At 33.6% G+C, this 8,619-nt stretch overlaps 1 protein-coding gene across 1 annotated transcript in view; it reads right to left on the reverse strand.

The window, feature by feature from the left end:
• Positions 1–8,252, reverse strand: part of npffr1l2 (neuropeptide FF receptor 1 like 2) — a 61,311-nt gene extending 53,059 nt beyond the window's left edge. The window contains exon 1 of the mRNA XM_046841378.1: positions 8,154–8,252. The gene's annotated coding sequence lies outside the window, so the exon portion shown is untranslated. The remainder of the gene's footprint in view (positions 1–8,153) is intronic.
• Between the last annotated feature and the right edge of the window lie 367 nt (positions 8,253–8,619).

Here is an 8,619-nt window from a genome sequence, read left to right on the forward strand (position 1 = left end):
TGAGGCAGAGGAATTTAATGATATAAAAGGTTGTCTTTGTTTTCAGGTTGCTCCAAGATTCATTGTCAAAACTCAAGCATTGCTCATTAAATAAGCTGGAGTCAAGTACTCCAATAAGCAAGAAAAACTACAGCAACAGCTTCAGTGAAGTGAGACAAAGTATGAAGGGTGAACAATGACCATGATTTTTCGAGTTCTGGAGTCACAAGTGTTCTTTTCATGTGAATGTCCTTCATATGCTGAAACGGTAGAAAAACAAACAGTTTTTTGAGGAACATATGTTGCATTCCGGGAACTGGGATTTCAATTAGGATTCTTTTTTCGGTGCTTATAATGGTAGATTTGAGTGTTTTTTACTTCTCTTTTAGTCTTTGCTTACATCATCACAACATTTCATACTTTTTAAGACATATTAAGGACAATATAAACCATAATTAGAATGATGATATGAATCTAGAGCCTTAACACTGTAAATGTAAATAGTGCCTGCGTGGGAAATGTGTACATAATCTTGCAATTATTTTTAATCTGGTTAAATTAATATTATTAACCAGACGTAACATCTCACACACATGTGAATTAATCCATGTAATAAACACAGGAAAGAAAATATGATTTTTATTAGCAGCTTTTATTATATTATGTCTATTGCAAGCTATTAAATTATTTAGTCTGCACAATACAATCAAATAATCGATAATATAGAATATATATGTTTATCTGACCACAAGATGTGGTATGTGCTTTTTGGACATCCCATTCCATATTTAGTCCCTATTTTCTGTTCAAATCTTGAAAGATGTTCCACTAGATTTTGGAGTGTGCTTGTTTAGATTTGTGTGAGATTCATTCCGACAGTTAGTAACGTCAAGTACTGATGTAGGTGAGAAGATGAGGAGGGCTGGGGTGCAGTCAATGTTTACATTTATATCAATGGTGTTCAATAGCATTGAGGTCAAAGATCTGGAGTAGGCCACTCTAGAAAATAAAGAATATTTACAGTATTTGACAGACATCCTTATGTAGAGTAACTTACAAGTATCTCATTCATTCAACTGAGCAGCTATGGAGTTAAGGGCTTTTCTCAGTGGCCCAGGAATAGCAGCTTGGTGCAGGGATTTGAACTCACAACCTTTTAATCCAAAGTGCAATGCCTTAACCACTAAGATATCACCTTCCCATACTGTATATATGCACATCAGCAGGAGCAGTGTTATGTTAAAACTGGTTTAAGTGTCATAGTTGAAGGGAAGGGAGAATTTACAATCAATACAACTGTGTGCCTCAAACTTTGTGGTACATTTTGAACAAGAACCTCACATGGCTGGAAAGTGTCTGATTACTTTTGGTCCTATAGAGTATATATAAAGAGAGTTTTTTTTTTTCTTATCACAACATAGTGTAATTTACTACTCATACTCAATTCCTCCAAAGTACAAGGGTTCAAAAACATATTTATTGTCTGTAGCCTTGTGTTTTATTTGCACAGTGCTATGGCCTTACTATGTATTTGCTCTTCTGGATGATTCTTAACTGCATTTTGGGGCTGAGCAACTGAATTATGCAATGACAATGAAAGATCGATCTATCTAAATCCAGGATCTTCTTGTATTTATGTAAAATAAGAATTAATGAAATTAAAATAAATAATTGGGAAAATCATTGGCCTTTCGCAGATTACAATAGTGTGAATCTATCTATCTATCTATCTATCTATCTATCTATCTATCTATCTATCTATCTATCTATCTATCTATCTATCTATCTATCTTGACAGCAAAATCAATATATAAGTTTTTTTTAACCATTAATGCATTATGAAACCGATCAATTAAGGTTTACACTAGTAAGTGTTCTTGTATATTGATTTATAAAAGCAAACACTGCATCTCTCATGTTAATGCCCCTAAAAACAATTTGCAAATAAATCCACTTGATAAATGCAGCCCAATAGCCATATAGGAACTACATAAGGGCTTCAGTAGATAAAGATAAAGTAATGGTCTGGCAGGAGAAACAGTAGACTTTACATAGCAGAAATCCCTGGGGATGGTGACTAAGAACCAGTTCAATGCACAAAACCCACCGAAGGAGAGAGCAAACAAACCAAGGCTTAGGAATACCAAACAGACTGTAAACCAAATATGTACTATTTGAAATTGGACTTAGTTTAAACACTAACAGTTGTTTAAAAACTAGAAACTATACATTGTTTGGTATCATTTACAGACCTTCTTAAACATGGTTGCATTGTTATTTCTTTTACTCGGCTCGGGGCGATTGTGCGTAATTCAGCATGCTGGGTTTATAGTAATATTATGGGCTGCTACATAAATACCTAACTGTTATTTCCAGGTAGATAATGATTATGTTTTCTTTGCCATATTTTCTCTGGTTATAGGATTGTTATAGTTAGACCTGTAGGCTGCTTCCACACTAGGTGGGTTTGTGGAAGAAAATGTGTTGTTATGAACAACAATAATTGACAAGCAAACAGCAACTATAGCAACGTATGCATCTACAGCCCAGAATACAATTTCTTTTTCTTTTTTTTTTTATCAAGTTGTTAGGTTTGGGAAAAAAACAAAACCATGCAGAGTCAATAGTCTACTCTAACTACAGGGGTTAAAACAACCCATGCTGGTGAAGTCCTTAGAGATCCCTGTGTTTGATTTCCAAATTGACCCCAATTGTGTTATTTTTTTCCAAGCAAGTTTTCACACAGACAGCCCTTAGTCTTCATTCTACCAATTCCTCCCTGAAGATAGACATATACATATACATATTATATAGACACTTGAGCAGAAGATTACTTTGAACATGCTTTCTGAACATTCCAGTTAGTCCCCATTTGCTTTTAAAACAACTTACACTCTTCTGGAGTGTGCTTATAGAGATTTGTGCTCATTCAAACACAAGGGCATTATTAAAGTCAGGTACTGATGAGCATTTACATTGACCCCAAAGGTGTCAATTAGGGTTGTGGTCAAAGCTCAACATCCTCCACTCCAACCCATGAAAACCATATCTACGTATATGGTGCACAAGGACCTGCCATGCTGGAGCAGAATTTGCTTGAGAAAGAAAATTAAATGATATAGTGATGGACAGTAATGAAGTAAATGTAATTCATTTCTGTACTTAAGTAGTTTTATCATTTAGTGAGACTTTTACTGTAACTTGACTATATTTCAAAGTCATATATAATACTTTTTACTCAACTATATTTTGTGAAATCAGTCTTAAGTATGTTTGAAGGCGAATACTTTTTGTACTTTTACTCAATTTAAATGGAGCACTTTTACTTTTACTGGAGTCATATTTTATTGAGTGCATCTCTACTTTAACTTAACTACATGGTTTGTTTACTTCACCCCACCACACAATGTCGTATAGTAAAAGCAGAACTAGCTTATTTTTTTCATTTATTTCATTTACATTTCACCCTCATCGCTGTCGTATTTTGCAGATTGACACTATGTTGTGCTGACATCCAATTGATGTGATTTTAGATATGCACTGTGGCAGTGTTGAGATTTTATTCAAAACTTTCTAACACAACATTTTGGTTGTCACAATGCCACCTGGATCCTATAAACAAAGAAGTTTTTACCGTTGTGCGATTTTTTGTCTGCAACAGCAAAATCAGGCCAAAAATGTAAAAGTATAAAGCCGGTTTAAGGCAGCAAATCTTACTTATTTGTTTACACTCTTACTTATTTACATATTTGCTAATTTGCATAGAAAGTTTACCTCCCAGCATGATTTATTCAGTGGAAGTAAGTCCAAGATCCCAAAGGAGACCAAGGTCAGGAATGAAAGGAGGACTGAGGACTGAAATGGCAACACTATTTTGTGGGTAAGGGTGATTACACCAGCTGCTGAATGTATTAATTTTACAATTTAACATTTTGTGTATCAGTTTTAATTATTGCAAAATTCGCTGGTTGCCATACTATTATTTCCCCAGTAAGCGTTACTTTTAATGGTTGCCATAGGTACTTCTATCAGGGGGTGGCTGATGTAGCATTCCACTTTTAACAGCAAATCAGCTTTCTTGTTGCTAAAATTAAACTATAGAGTTGAACTACAATAGCAAAGAGCTTTAAATTTTTAATTCACCAGTGTGTATATGCATGATTATCTGCAGTGTGCACTCTTTGCCATCAGTGGTAAAAGTGCAAAAGGCTGACCATCATGAGTGCTCTGTGGTTAGTCGTATGTTTTCTCTCTCATTGGTGAGTGTGAAAACATTATTTATGTAAAACATAGACTGAAAAAATGTTTTTTGTAGAGCTTTGGTATTTTTCTGCTGGGCTTTAATATTTTTCACTTGGATTAGTCAGTAGTAATGTATTGGACTTATATGTGATTATATTGTGTTGTGTGATGTAGTGTGATTATAGTTTGATGCAGTGTGACTATAGTGTGATGTAGTGTGATTATAGTGTGATCTGTGATTATAGTGTGATGTGTGATTATAGTGTGATCTGTGATTATAGTGTGATGTGTGATGTGTGATTATAGTGTGATGTAGTGTGATTATAGTGTGATGTGTGATGTAGTGTGATTATAGTGTGTGATTATAGTGTGATGTAGTGTGATTATAGTGTGATGTGTGATGTAGTGTGATTATAGTGTGATGTGTGATTATAGTGTGATGTAGTGTGATTATAGTGTGATGTGTGATGTAGTGTGATTATAGTGTGATGTGTGATGTAGTGATTATAGTGTGATGTAGTGTGATGTAGTGTGATTATAGTGTGATGTGTGATGTAGTGTGATTATAGTGTGATGTGTGATAATAGTGTGATGTGATTATAGTGTGTGATGTGTGTGATGTAGTGATTATAGTGTGATGTGTGAGTATAGTGTAATGTGTAATGGAGTGTGATTATAGTGTGATGTGTGATAATAGTGTGATGTGTGATGTAGTGTGATGTGTGATTATAGTGTGATGTGTGATTATAGTGTGATGTGTGATAATAGTGTGATGTGTGATTATAGTGTGATGTGTGATGTAGTGTGATGTGTGATTATAGTGTGTGTGATGTGTGTGATTATAGTGTGATGTGTGATTATAGTGTGATGTGTGTGATGTAGTGATTATAGTGTGATGTGTAATGTAGTGTGATTATAGTGTGATGTGTGATTATAGTGTAATGTAGTGTGATTGAATTGTGATTGTATTGTGTTTATAGTGTGATGTAGTGTGATTGTATTGTGTTTATAGTGTGATGTAGTGTGATTGTATTGCGTTTATAGTGTGATGTAGTGTGATTATAGTGTGATGTAGTGTGATTATAGTGTGTGATTATAGTGTGATGTAGTGTGATTATAGTGTGATGTAGTGTGATTATAGTGTGTGATGTAGTGTGATTAAATTGTGATTGTATTGTGTTTATAGTGTGATGTAGTGTGATTTTATTGTGATTATAATGTGATGTAGTGTGATTGTATTGTGTTTATAGTGTGATGTAGTGTGATTATAGTGTGATGTGTGATGTAGTGTGATTATAGTGTGATTGTGTGATTATAGTGTGATGTAGTGTGATTAAATTGTGATTGTATTGTGTTTATAGTGTGATGTAGTGTGATTGTATTGTGTTTATAGTGTGATGTAGTGTGATTATAGTGTGATGTAGTGTGATTATAGTGTGATGTAGTGTGATTAAATTGTGATTGTATTGTGATTATAGTGTGTAGTGTGATTATATTGTGTTGTGTGATGTAGTGTGATGTAGTGTGATTATAGTGTGATGTGTGATGTAGTGTGATTATAGTGTGATGTGTGTGATTATAGTGATTATAGTGTGATTGTATTGTGATTATAGTGTGATGTAGTGTTATGTAGTGTGATGTAGTGTGATTACAGTGTGATGTGTGATGTACTGTGATTACAGTGTAATGTAGTGTGATTACAGTGTGATGTAGTGTAATTATTGTGTGATGTAGTGTGATTACAGTGTGATGTAGTGTGATTAAATTGTGATTGTATTGTGTTTATAGTGTGATGTGTGATTTGTGTTTATAGTGTGATGTAGTGTGATTATAGTGATGTGTGATGTGTGATGAAGTGTGACTATATTAGATTAGATTAGATTCAACTTTATTGTCATTACACATGTACAAGTACACATGCAGTTTGGGTCTAACCAGAGTGCAATAACAGCAAGTGCAGGATATATAGTTTATATAGTGTGTATATATATATATATATATATATATATATATATATATATATATAGTGTGTGATTATAGTGTGATTATAGTGTGATGTAGTGTGATTGAATTGTGAATGTAGTGTGATTGTATTGTGTTTATAGTGTGATGTAGTGTGTGATTATAGTGTGATTATAGTGTGATGTAGTGTTATGTAGTGTGACTATAGTGTGATGTAGTGTTATGTAGTGTGATTATAGTGTGATGTCGTGTTATGTAGTGTGATTATAGTGTGATGTAGTGTGACTATAGTGTGATGTAGTGTTATGTAGTGTGACTATAGTGTGATGTAGTGTTATGTAGTGTGATTATAGTGTGATGTAGTGTTATGTAGTGTGATTATAGTGTGATGTAGTGTGACTATAGTGTGATGTAGTGTTATGTAGTGTGATTATAGTGTGATGTAGTGTGACTATAGTGTGATGTAGTGTTATGTAGTGTGATTATAGTGTGATGTAGTGTGACTATAGTGTGATTATAGTGTGATGTAGTGTGACTACAGTGTGATGTAGTGTTATGTAGTGTGATGTAGTGTTATGTAGTGTGATTATAGTGTGATGTAGTGTGTTTATAGTGTGATGTAGTGTGATTTGTGATTATAGTGTGATTATAGTGTGATTGTATTGTGCTCATTTTGGGGATTTGCTTATTGGAAATGTAACATTTTGTTTTATTTCTGATCAAAGGAACAAAATGACAAAAAAAATGTTTTTTGTTGATTAAGAAAATTCAAAGAACCAAGTTAATAAAATTAACTGATCTTCCCATGACTACTTCTCACAAACCTTGAAACTCAACTCTATTCACCTTCTATTGAAACTGAGCTCCATTTTGATTTCAAAATTCATCTGGGCTGAACCATTGTCTCCAACGGCCAACATTTTTATTCAGCTCCATATATTTAATTGTTGCATATTATGTAACGAGATACACTAATGTGCTTTTTTTCCCTTTTTTTGCACTTTATTATACACCAGTAAAGACCACTTCGTAGATATTTCGTCACCGTTATCGCAAAGTTCTTTCCGCTCGTAACCCCATTAAACCACCCTGAAATGGAACGGTCCGTCTTGTGAAACGCATTTTTTAAGCGCGAAACAGAGCGCGTGCAACATTCTCGAAGTCGCTTTATGGAGTCTGCTGTGAGGATGGTAGCAGCGCTCGCTACTTTTCCGTCTTCGGCATAAAACTTGAGGTATTTTTGCCCGAATATACTTGTCTATATATAAGAAAATGTTTTATATATTTATCAGTAAATCATCACACAGATCATTCTTAAATTGGAAGTAAAAAAATAAAAGTTTGTTGGTATGGGGAAATGGAAATTAGCATAATGCTAACGGTTTTTTGATGATTAATTAAAATAAGAAAACTAACAAAACTGAATTAAATGTAAATTTTCTTATACGTTGGTAATGTTTGCATTAAAAATTAGCATATTTCATCGAATATCTCAAAAAATGTGTGAATTAGTGAAAATTTACCTCAGGAACAGAAATGATGCCCTGCCCCCAAATACAATATATTGAATATATAAAGTTTTATTTATATATATATATATATATATATATATATATATATATATATATATATATATATATAATATTTACACACACACACATATATATAATTTTTTTATTCTTTTGTCAGGTATTTTTCTTTTATTCCTTCAAAAGTATTTTAATACAAATAAACTTATATTGTGATACCTAGAATGTGCCACTTTCACATATATTCACTAAATTCAATTAATTTTGTCTATACTCTCTCTCTCTCTCTCTCTCTCTCTCTCTCTCACATATATATATATATATATATATATATATATATATATATATATATATATATATATATATATGCACTTGCACACACACACACACACACACACACACATACATATATATATTTATAAATATAATTTTGCTTCTTACCTTTAGTTAGAGCAGAAATGCAGAACTTTTAAGAGTTGCAATGTCTTTAGTTGAATCTTGCTGCCAAGCTGATTTATATATATATATATATTTTATATTTACTTGTAAAATATATATTTTCTGTCCTTTAGTTCAATGGATCTCCGTCAGACTCCGTCACTGCCTGCTTGTTGTATTTCCATCTTCCTCCATGCGTCTAAATGACTGTGACTTCGCACAATCCATCAGGTCAGTCTTTCCTCTTCTCTCTCTCTCTCTCTCTCTCTCTCTCTCTCTCTCTCTCTCTCTCTCCTCTCTCCCCTCCTTTTCAGACGTTATCTTTCTTTATCTGCTTTTCTCACTACCTTCACTCTCTCCCTGTCTCTTTTCCTCCTGTTCAAATGTTGTCTCTGGTTCTCTCACTTACTCCTTTCTCTCTCCCTCTCTCTTTCCCCTCCCTCTCCCCCCCCTCCTCTCTCTCTCTCCC

The sequence above is a fragment of the Silurus meridionalis genome, chromosome 27 (genome assembly GCF_014805685.1).
Source record: "Silurus meridionalis isolate SWU-2019-XX chromosome 27, ASM1480568v1, whole genome shotgun sequence".
Lineage (NCBI taxonomy): Eukaryota > Metazoa > Chordata > Actinopteri > Siluriformes > Siluridae > Silurus > Silurus meridionalis.